Source organism: Bacillus rossius, chromosome 1 (assembly GCF_032445375.1).
Source record: "Bacillus rossius redtenbacheri isolate Brsri chromosome 1, Brsri_v3, whole genome shotgun sequence".
Taxonomy (NCBI): Eukaryota; Metazoa; Arthropoda; class Insecta; order Phasmatodea; family Bacillidae; genus Bacillus; species Bacillus rossius.
This window is the reverse complement of record NC_086330.1, coordinates 346434162-346444132: the sequence shown is the minus strand read 5'-3', so window position 1 is coordinate 346444132 and position 9971 is coordinate 346434162. Positions and strand designations below refer to the sequence as shown.

Here is a 9971-nt window from a genome sequence, read left to right as displayed (position 1 = left end):
TACATGAAATGCAACAAATTTAAGATAATTTAACAGGCTAATAGAATGCTAAGAGCATCACTAGCTGGATGTGCAGTTGTGGAAAATCGTGGCTTTGGAAATCTCAGCACAAAATATCAAGCCTAGCAACGAACAGCAGGCACTTACAGCCTGACAATGTAGTGAAAGTATTTTTATTTTCCATTTTGGATGACAAAATTGTATTTAAGGCAGGTGCGTGCTACCTACGTTCCCAAATATAATTTTAAATTCATATTATTTCCATATTAAACTGACATAAGCAAAACTGTACATATTGTAACAATTTGATATACTAAAAAGTTTAGAATTTTATACGAGTAACAAAGTAGACAAATATCCAGGTGTGAATCCAGAATGGTAAAATATGTACTGGATAACATGACTTCTGAAGTAATATACAGGTATTAGACTGGGTCTGTACTCCCGGAGCCCCTTCCAACCCCCCCCCCCCCCCCCACAAATTAAATTTTTCCAAAAAATATATCCTGGATCCGCCCCTGCAAATATCCAATGAACTTAATGGGTACATTTTGAAGCAACCTATAAAACTATAGTGTATTTTGAAGTGGTTAAATAATTTGATACATGGTAATTTTTAATAGTCAAATAATTGCTGAGAATAAAATAAGCTACAGTCACACTAATTATTGTGTGCCCTACCTCTTGAAGGATAGAATACACCCAAGTTACCCAGAGATCTAAGGTAACTTAATTTGTAGTTTTATTATTGCTGTACAACACACATTGAAAGGAAAAAAACTAATTTTTGATTTGACAAACACACAGCTTTAATTAAATTTTAGTTTATCACTGTACACTTCAATAGGTTTGATCAATTTTTTATTCCAAAAGTTCACTGAACTTTTAATTTCATTTTTTGCCATTCAAAGGTAACTGGGGAAAATAAATTTCCACAAAACTGCTAAAAAATACTATGTCCATTCTAAAAATAAAATTATGATGCAACAATGCTAACAAACTCAAGAACTTATACTAAAAGAATATGTACTGCATTTTTCAAAAGAAGCAGCACTAGCATTAAAACTATTAAAATACTGTAAAAGCTACTTAATTCATAAAGCTTCTTAATTCATTCTTGTACAAGCACCTGCTGATAAAGTTCATTTTAAAAACTTTAAATTATTTATTTTTTTATTAAGTTAAATAAGCCATCATATCATCCCACTGTTTATCCTCATGTAACATTTAACTCCCCATTGGTGTTGAAATAAAGCTGTTTAACAGTATTTCAGTTTTAAAATAATAATAACAACAAACAACAACAACAAACAACAACAAACAACAACAACAACAACAACAACAACAACAACGAAATATTTAGCTTTTAAACAGTAGTTCATTCGCCTTGAAATAATCAAACAGTAACAGTTAAAAAAAAAATATCTCAATCTGTACCTCAGCAAAGGCAAACCTGCTAAAAAAATATTTATTTTTCATTGGTTTCATCATAACATGAGTAGAAAATAACAAATCATTATTTATTAACAGTTCTTCCAAAGTACTTTTGAAGAGAAGCCAAAAATTAGTAGTGGAAGCATTTAAAATGTTTAGTTAGGTATACTGTATCAATTTTGGTTAGAACAACTGACAAAAGCTATAGTACCTACCTACATATCATAAAAATTGAATGCAAAAAGATTAAATCTATTGATTTTATTAACCTTAATTTACATTGGCAGTTAACAATCAGGTACTTTAAGTTTCTGTTGAGTCAAATTTGAAAAAGTTTAATGAATGCATTCAGATAAAGAAAAAAAAAATAGTGACAAAACTTATACTTAATGCTTAGTATCTGAAGTAATACTAAAATAACCCTACTTAAAAAGTAACATCTACAATTAAAATGTTTCGCTTAAATTTCACAGCCATTTTCTTTAAAGCATACCTAGTCATATTTTATTATTCCTATGAAGATTTTCAACTTCATTAAAGCATTTTTACAATCACATTTTTTTCATGAGATTAAAATAGTTTAAACAGCCAAGAATTTTCCATGCCACTTTTCCCATTCTTCAAGCATGTCTAAGTAATCATCTATTACTGCCTGATCATCAAGTACATTAAGGTTTCTAAGAGTGGCATTCTGTGGAAGTGTGGCAGTACTGAAATGTGCAGATAGAGCCGACACTGCTGTAGAAGAATTTTCAAACACTTTTTCATCCCCAAGGATGTCTTCAATTAGTTTGTCATCAAGCTGAAAAAAATCTGGGGGCTTGGAATGTTTCATTTGAGCCTCTAAATCAACCAGCGTGTCTGACTTGGAGAGCTTTGAGCTCAAAACAGACAAACCAGATAACAGCAAGTTTTTACCGCTGCAGTTCCCAGAGAGATATCTGTGTCTCTTGTGCAGGCTAGCCTGATAGATTTGCTCTTGGAAATATGACGGAATCGATGAAATTTTTTTATTGTTGTTTGGATGTAGCGGTACCAAAATACTGCATTCCATTTCTTTGGTAACAACACGGTTCTTCTCATTTTCACATGCCTTTTGTGTTAAAGCTGTAATGTTTTTTTTCTTTTGCTTGTTCCTTTGTGTCAGTAGATGAAGACTTGGAATCAGCCTATCATCAATTTTCTCACCATGAACTGGAAACATGAATTAAAAATTTAAAATGAACAAACTTTAAACACTAAATGTGCATAAAGCTATTTTATTAATGATGTTTTGGAGATTAATTTAAAGGAACTCCAATCAATGTAGATGGACCAGATCAATATAATTTTCTATGCCTGTTCCTTTCTTTATTTCATGAGAAAAGAGGCACGAAAAACTTACAAAATCATTTTTGCTTGCATAATCAGTGACTGGTGGTGAGACCTGACATGGAACCTACTACAAGCACCTCCATAGAATATTCTATTATCTATCTACCTCAACCACAGTCCAGTTCTCCTCTATACTGCATTTCATATAACTTTACTAAAGTTGTAAAGAGATCCTGTCCAAAAAAACAGCATGTAAACAAATAAATGCTTAAAATTGAAAAGTAGTTCATTTATAACAAATAGTTGTTGGCTGTTAGATGATAAGTACAAAAATAGTGCCTTAATGCTTCAACAAATTTTATTATTAATTATGTATCATAATTTGTTTCTTTATCCTATTACACTATTTTAACAAATTTATTTTTATAAATAAAAAAAGTTTGATTAAATGACATAGCAGATCCTGAGAACATAAATTTTGTATAAAATATACATTTTTTTTTTAAATTGTGCTAGTGGCCAGGCCATCGAGAAATACTAACGGCTCCGAGGTTAATATTTGGTCAGCCCCCCCTCCCCATTACCTAATTTACTATTTTTCAACCACATAGTTAAAAAATAAATATTTAATGTTGTAATGGCCATAACTATAAATTTTATTTGTGTGTATCAACATAACTTGTAAGGTTTCTAATGGATTTTTATCACTGGACATGTATTTTTGTCCTAGTAGAAACCAAAATCTCAAAACTCCACCAGCTCCCCGCCCCTCCTTGTGTTCAGGTCCTGGGACTTTGCTCCCTCTGCCCCTACCTCTAAATGGCCCTGCAGTGGCCAAAGACAGGCCACATCCACATTTTAAAATCACATCCTCATTTATACGTATTCACTTATTTAACTTAACTGCAAAATAACTAGTGCATACAATAATTTTGTAACAGTTCTAACTGTAATTCATTTATTTTAATAATCATTTTACCTTGTCAGATTAATTATCAATCAGGCAAACACAACTACATGCTATGGTGCTACAACAAATAGCAGGATCCGCTCCTGGCCCACAGAAGTAGAACGATCATCCACATGACCTAGTGATGAAGTGGGTGAATTAATAAATGGAATAAGGCTTAACATCTCATCAACAATGAGATTACTACTGATAATAATGAGTTATGAGACGAGAATCAGTGGTGGTCCAATGGGAGGGGCAATGGAGGTGATCTTCCCCCCCTACCACAACCCAAATAAACTCCAAAACTAAAAAAAGAAACAAAAAACTACTGGAGTACAGCAAAATAAATTTACTCCAGCCTGCACCTGACCCTGCAAGTAGGTTCTTTTTTTTTTGTATATTATATTATTTTACATTTTTAGTGCCACTGGTTAGTTTAACTTTTGTTGACAAAATGTCATAAAGTATTAAAATAGCTCTTAAAGGTTATATTATTTTTCAACATTTGAGATTCCCCATCTAACGGGGAAATATTCCATACCACCCAAAACCCTTCCATAATTACCTCCTCCCCCCCCCAAAAAAAAAACCCTTCCAGGGGCAAATTCAAGCAGGATTCACCACTGACGAGAAGACGAGAATGAAGCATTGATGGAATGAATGCGTGGGTAAAATGGGAGTACCCTGAGAAAACCTTCTCATTGCAATGTCTGCCACATTTCCCACTTGAAAAAAATCAGGGTTCCATCCTGCAAAAAATCGAACCCAGATCACCTTGGTAGGAGGCGAGTGACTACTCAACTACCATGACTTTTCTGCATGCACATGGAAGAATCTAATGATCTGCAAACATAAGTTTCACTGGCTTAATGCTGTAAGTATTATTAATCAGTGCTCTCCTGAAGTTTCTCATGAATTTTTCAAGCTATTGTAATGAAACCAAGTATGATAAAGTATCTTATAAACACAGCAGCAATAATGAAAGATATAACAAGAATCATTTTTGTAAGGCTGTTCTAAAACAGACCTGCAAAAAATTACTGATACTGAAAGTGAACATTCTAGTTTTTTAACATATTAATATGTGAAGCGGAAAGCAAAAAGGGACCTCTTGTCAGCAATTTCCAGTTTTTAGTTTTTGATATTTTTAATTTGAGCTCTAAATTAAAAAAAAAAATTGGTGCAAAAATAATGTCTTTATGATTTTTTTGGTTTAAGTGATGGTCATTTAAATTTTATAAAATGAAAATGGGCATTTTAATAAAAAAAAAACACTGAAAAATTCAAAATGCAGAATTTTTTTACATTTAAGAAATAATTATGGTATGAAACAAAAGTTTTTTCATTGATTACAACAATAAACATAAAGGACAAACTGAACTATAATAAATCGCAAAAATCCAATAATTTATAATTTTGACCCAAACCACTAATTTTGACTGTACTGGAAAATTGACATCACCGACAAGATGTCCCTTTTTGCTTTCCACCTCACGTAAATGTATAAAGACACTCGAGAGTAAATACTAACCACTATAGACTTTCTTCAGAGCATGTTCGAACTGACACACTTCAAAAAATGTTGGGTCTACTTGTATCAAGTTGTTCGCAGAGGAAACCAGACTTGCACTGGATGCTTCTGTTGTGGCAGAATGCCTGGAAAGTTTACAGAACGTTGTGCAAGAATCACAAACTGACTACAGGTAATAAATAACTTAATCATTTATCATCCACTGTCTATCTTTAATAGACAGTACTTGCATCTGTTCTGGATCTGTGGTGTATGTGCAGAGTGTAGAGAATGTCAGGATTGTCAGTGTGGCACGACTGGAATAGAGGAGAGTTGTGGAGTAGGTGATGGCACCAAGATATGTCACCAGTAATATGAAAGGAAATGAAGATGAATACAGGAACATAACAATGGCGACGAGGGAAGTGGATATATAATTCAGTTAAACAACTAAGTCGAGACTGTCCAGTGTTGCGGAAAAGATGGTCTGGTGGTCTAAACCAGCCTCCGGACTGATAACCAAATCATCTTTTGAGGACTCAAGAAAGTAACCAATAATTTCTATTCTAGCTCTAGCATGTAAGAAACCTGGTGTACAAAACACACTGTATAAGTTTATGTGATTATTATTTTCAGTAATAGCTGTAAATTCGTACTATAATTTATTTAATTTATACATGTTGGCTCTATAAACTAAAATGGGTTTAAAACTATATGCATGTAGAAAAATATGTTAAATTTTCTTTTTTTTAATATTTCTTTATAATGTACTTGTACAAAAAAGAAAAGATAGTAAAAAAAAATTTTTAGTGAGTCTTTCAGTATTCACGAGTGATGTGTAAACATCTAACCTTGGTAACAAGGAAAGTCATGTGTTCTCATATGGTTCATGTTGCAAATAAACTTATAATATGGAACTCGGACACAAAATTTAATGTAGAATTCTTTAAAATAATGCAAAGCATAATAAATAAATTGATAGATAAAGTAGTCACTTTTCAAATACCAAAATTTCTGTATGTGAATCTCACACCTACTTTCTGCATCCTCCGCTAGAATTCGCTGCCTGAATTGTAAACGTTGCTTTGGTGCTTACCACTATCACCGCTGGCAGAGCAGCACAAAACAACTGGAAATTTTAAACTATTAGAAAGGGATCTGATAAAACCCTGGCTTTGGATGTGATTTTCAACAAGGAATTTTATTAAAATAATGCCCATTTTGTAAAAAAATCACTAATAATTAATTAATACTATAGTTGTATTATTGTATAATGCATTAACCTGAAACATTTTAAAACATATTATAACACTAAATATATGTTTTTATATTTTTTTTCTTAAACGACTGAAATCGGGCTGTAAATACTTCCTACAAACAAACAACCTTATTGAGCTGATTCATCATTATTATTATTTTACTATGATTATTATATTATAATGTTATTAAAAAAAATTTCCAGTGACAAGATTTGAGCCTCGCCCCTTGAGGTTACCAAGCATGCAATCTGCCGCTGTGCTAGTAAGCATCTTGGAAATTGAGGAGGAGGAGCATTGTAATGCAGTTATCTTATATAATTTAAAATTATGATTACTTTTTACTATGTTTTTTTTTTTAGTTTACCAAATGTATTAAAGGGTAGTTTCACAATCATAAAGTTTCATTTGGCACATCAGTATGTTTGGTATGTCCCCTAATGTTAATGAAAGTGAATATATACAAGTTTGTGTTGCTACACGTGGGTCCGCCATCTTTACGACACATTTCCGTTCATTGATTTCAGTTTCATTTTCACAAAATTATTCCTACCAAATGCTGTATACTAGCAACAGCTAAAAATTTTACACATCAAAAAGAAGTACCTATGTCTACAGTGCACTAGGTAGTATGAGTCCTTGCAAACTAGTTGCTAGAATACGCAGCGGCCGTTCACATGCCACAAGTTCGCTACAAGTTGAGGAGTAGAAGAAAGTGGGCACATTCATTTACAAAAAGAGTCCTAAGTGTATTGGGCTTAAGCGTGTATATTATAATTAATTTCAATGTTACTATTTTACACCCAGACAATGGCATAGTGTTATGCTCAATAAGACAGTCTATTGGTGACATAACTGATGAAAACTATGTAGTTGGGTCTTTATGTACAACGATTAACAGGCCTGTAACAAGTATTTATAACGTAGCAATGCAAATTCTTCCACAAGATATCAATTAAATAGATTCAAGAATACTTTTATCTGACTTATTTTTGCCTATTCTGTATCTTGTTTTACCAAAGATTTATTTAAGTATCATAAAATAGTCGTAGCATGTACAGAATATCTAAAAAAAAAGTGAATTTTTGTCCATATTTTGATCAGGACTGCTAAGAAGTTCAAGACTTATTTTATGATACTTGAAAAAGAAAACATTTCTGATATGTTTATGTTGACTACTGTTAGAAAAGGCACATGGAAACCTATAATATCAAACACTATCACATGCAAATGATGAAAAAATAATACACATTTGTTTTGACGCCAGTAAAACTTGATTGATTCTGGTATTGTTGAAAAATTAAAACAAATTGAAATACAGTAATGATTTTGAACGATTGAAATGAAAATTAATAGTTACAGTTCTTCAGCTCACGCAAATCATTTGTACAGAAAACAGGGAAAGTTGAGGTGTATCACATAGTAAAACTACAATTTTCAATGGAAATAGCACATTCACAGAAATGAGGGAAGCCTTGGAAATTAATCAAAATTATGAATGATGAAACTAGGTAGATTGTCCACATCACATGTGAGTATGTAATGTATTTTGTTGACGTTTCAGCATTTACTATTATAAATAGGCTAGGCTTGATCAAAATGAAAATATTTTTGAAATCAGTACATGCATTCCTAAAATTTTGTGTAAAATAAAATTATTTTTCTTTAAAATGTACTATAATATAATTATATACAATATTTATTTTGGTAACATTAACTAAAGTGAAAGGTTGGCTAGGTTAGGTCAGTTAGAGTAATAAAATGTTAATATTTATAAAAAAATTTAATGGAAAAAATGTTTTTTTTTGTCCCCATTTAAAACTTTTCAGTTTTAGTTATTATTTTCCTTATTTCCCACAAGCTGTTTACTAGTGTTGGATGCAAGAAGACGGGGGTTAGGAGGTATATCCCCCCCTAGTTATGAAAATTTTGTGGATATTTTGATGAAGGCAGTACTTATGTTATTTTTGTTGAAGTAAAGTTAGTTGTCACAACACCTGGAACAACAAGCTACACAAGAAGTGACTCATGTTGGTTGATAATGTAACAGTCATAACACCTTGTTGTTGACATAAGTTTTTTGAATACATAAACTCTTTAATTTTTTTTTTCAAATTGTTTTTAAATCCATCATGAAAAAATTTCTGTATCTACCACTGCTGCTTATCTGAAGTATTACACATTGTTATAACCCTGCTGCTCAATGCATATGCACAAGAATTTATAACATTTCTAAGCCCTGATCACTTACTTTGCACAATTGTGGCTTGTCATTGCTGCAACACTTAAATTTCATTTTCTGGATGTGAGCAATTTACTTTGCTAAATAAATTATAAAAATATACTTAACAAAGTAATTATTATAAAATATTTACAACACAATGAAATCCCATGGTTCATGTATGTTGTTACAATAAGAAAATCATACAATATGAAGCAGCATAATCATTCTACAATGACAAAAAATTGAATACGTACAGGCTTCTGTACACAGATCCACTTAATAGTTAAATGCTAGTTAAATATTTATTGTTTGAAATATTGTAGAAACTTACCTATTCATTATGTTGTTATTGCCTTGCTCATAAGTAGTGCAACAATGAGTGGCTAACCGAAGCATAGTCATTTTTAAATTTTCCACATATCACTGTATTTTGAAAACACTTGGCGCAAACAAATCGGATTATACAAAAGAAAGAAAAACATTTTAGTAAGCACTGACGTGAAAGGCACACTGACAATATTTATGTTTGTAAAACTAGCTCAATATGGCAATATGAACTGGTAGAATAAATTCAAAAGAGTTACAACAATGTTCCCGGTTCCACCTTCTCAGGGCCCGCGCGCGCGCGCGTAGAGAAGGGAAACCTACATGTTTATATTTTTTTTAATTTTTTTCTCGTTTGTTGGCCTACGGCGTGATCCAGCAGCCATGGTTCAAAGCAGCGGAACTACTATATTAATATAAGGTATCTACATGAAGGATAACGGTATGGATGCCTAATATTATTGGTAGAGGCCTATCTACCACAGGAATTGAAGTACATGTTCATAGAGTCAGAGTTACGAAGTTACGAGTTACGATGGACGTCAGAAGTACACATTTAAAGACATTGTAAGGTATGTATGGCTTTAATGTAGTGTCAAGAAGTGTATCCTAGAGTCATACCATGCAATGATAATTCGTTTTCTGTCAGTTGGCCTTTTTTATGAAATTGTGATTCCAGTGGGGTAACTTGCAACCCAGACACACCCACGTTTTTTAATCAATTAAAACCTAAAATACAACATTCACATATGTTTTTCTGTAATTATAACATACCTACCAACTTCATATTAGTTCCCCTGTAGGTTTAACTTCGGAATGTTGCCCTTTTATGTAGGTAACTGTAAAGGCTATGTAAATATTTTTTTTTTTTTGTGTTTTAGGTTATGGCCAGAAAACACAAGAAAGTTCCAGGACATCGTAGTTATGCCAATTTCTCGAAGGAAAACCTTTTAACTG

The 9971-nt window shown here is 32.2% G+C and overlaps 1 long non-coding RNA gene across 1 annotated transcript; it reads right to left on the bottom strand.

The window, feature by feature from the left end:
- Positions 1-784: 784 nt before the first annotated feature.
- On the bottom strand, positions 785-9333 carry LOC134528178 (uncharacterized). Its single transcript, XR_010074360.1, has 3 exons — positions 9022-9333; positions 5232-5356; positions 785-2628 (listed from the first exon to the last, which is right to left on the bottom strand). It is a non-coding gene; the product is annotated as an uncharacterized LOC134528178 (long non-coding RNA).
- Between the last annotated feature and the right edge of the window lie 638 nt (positions 9334-9971).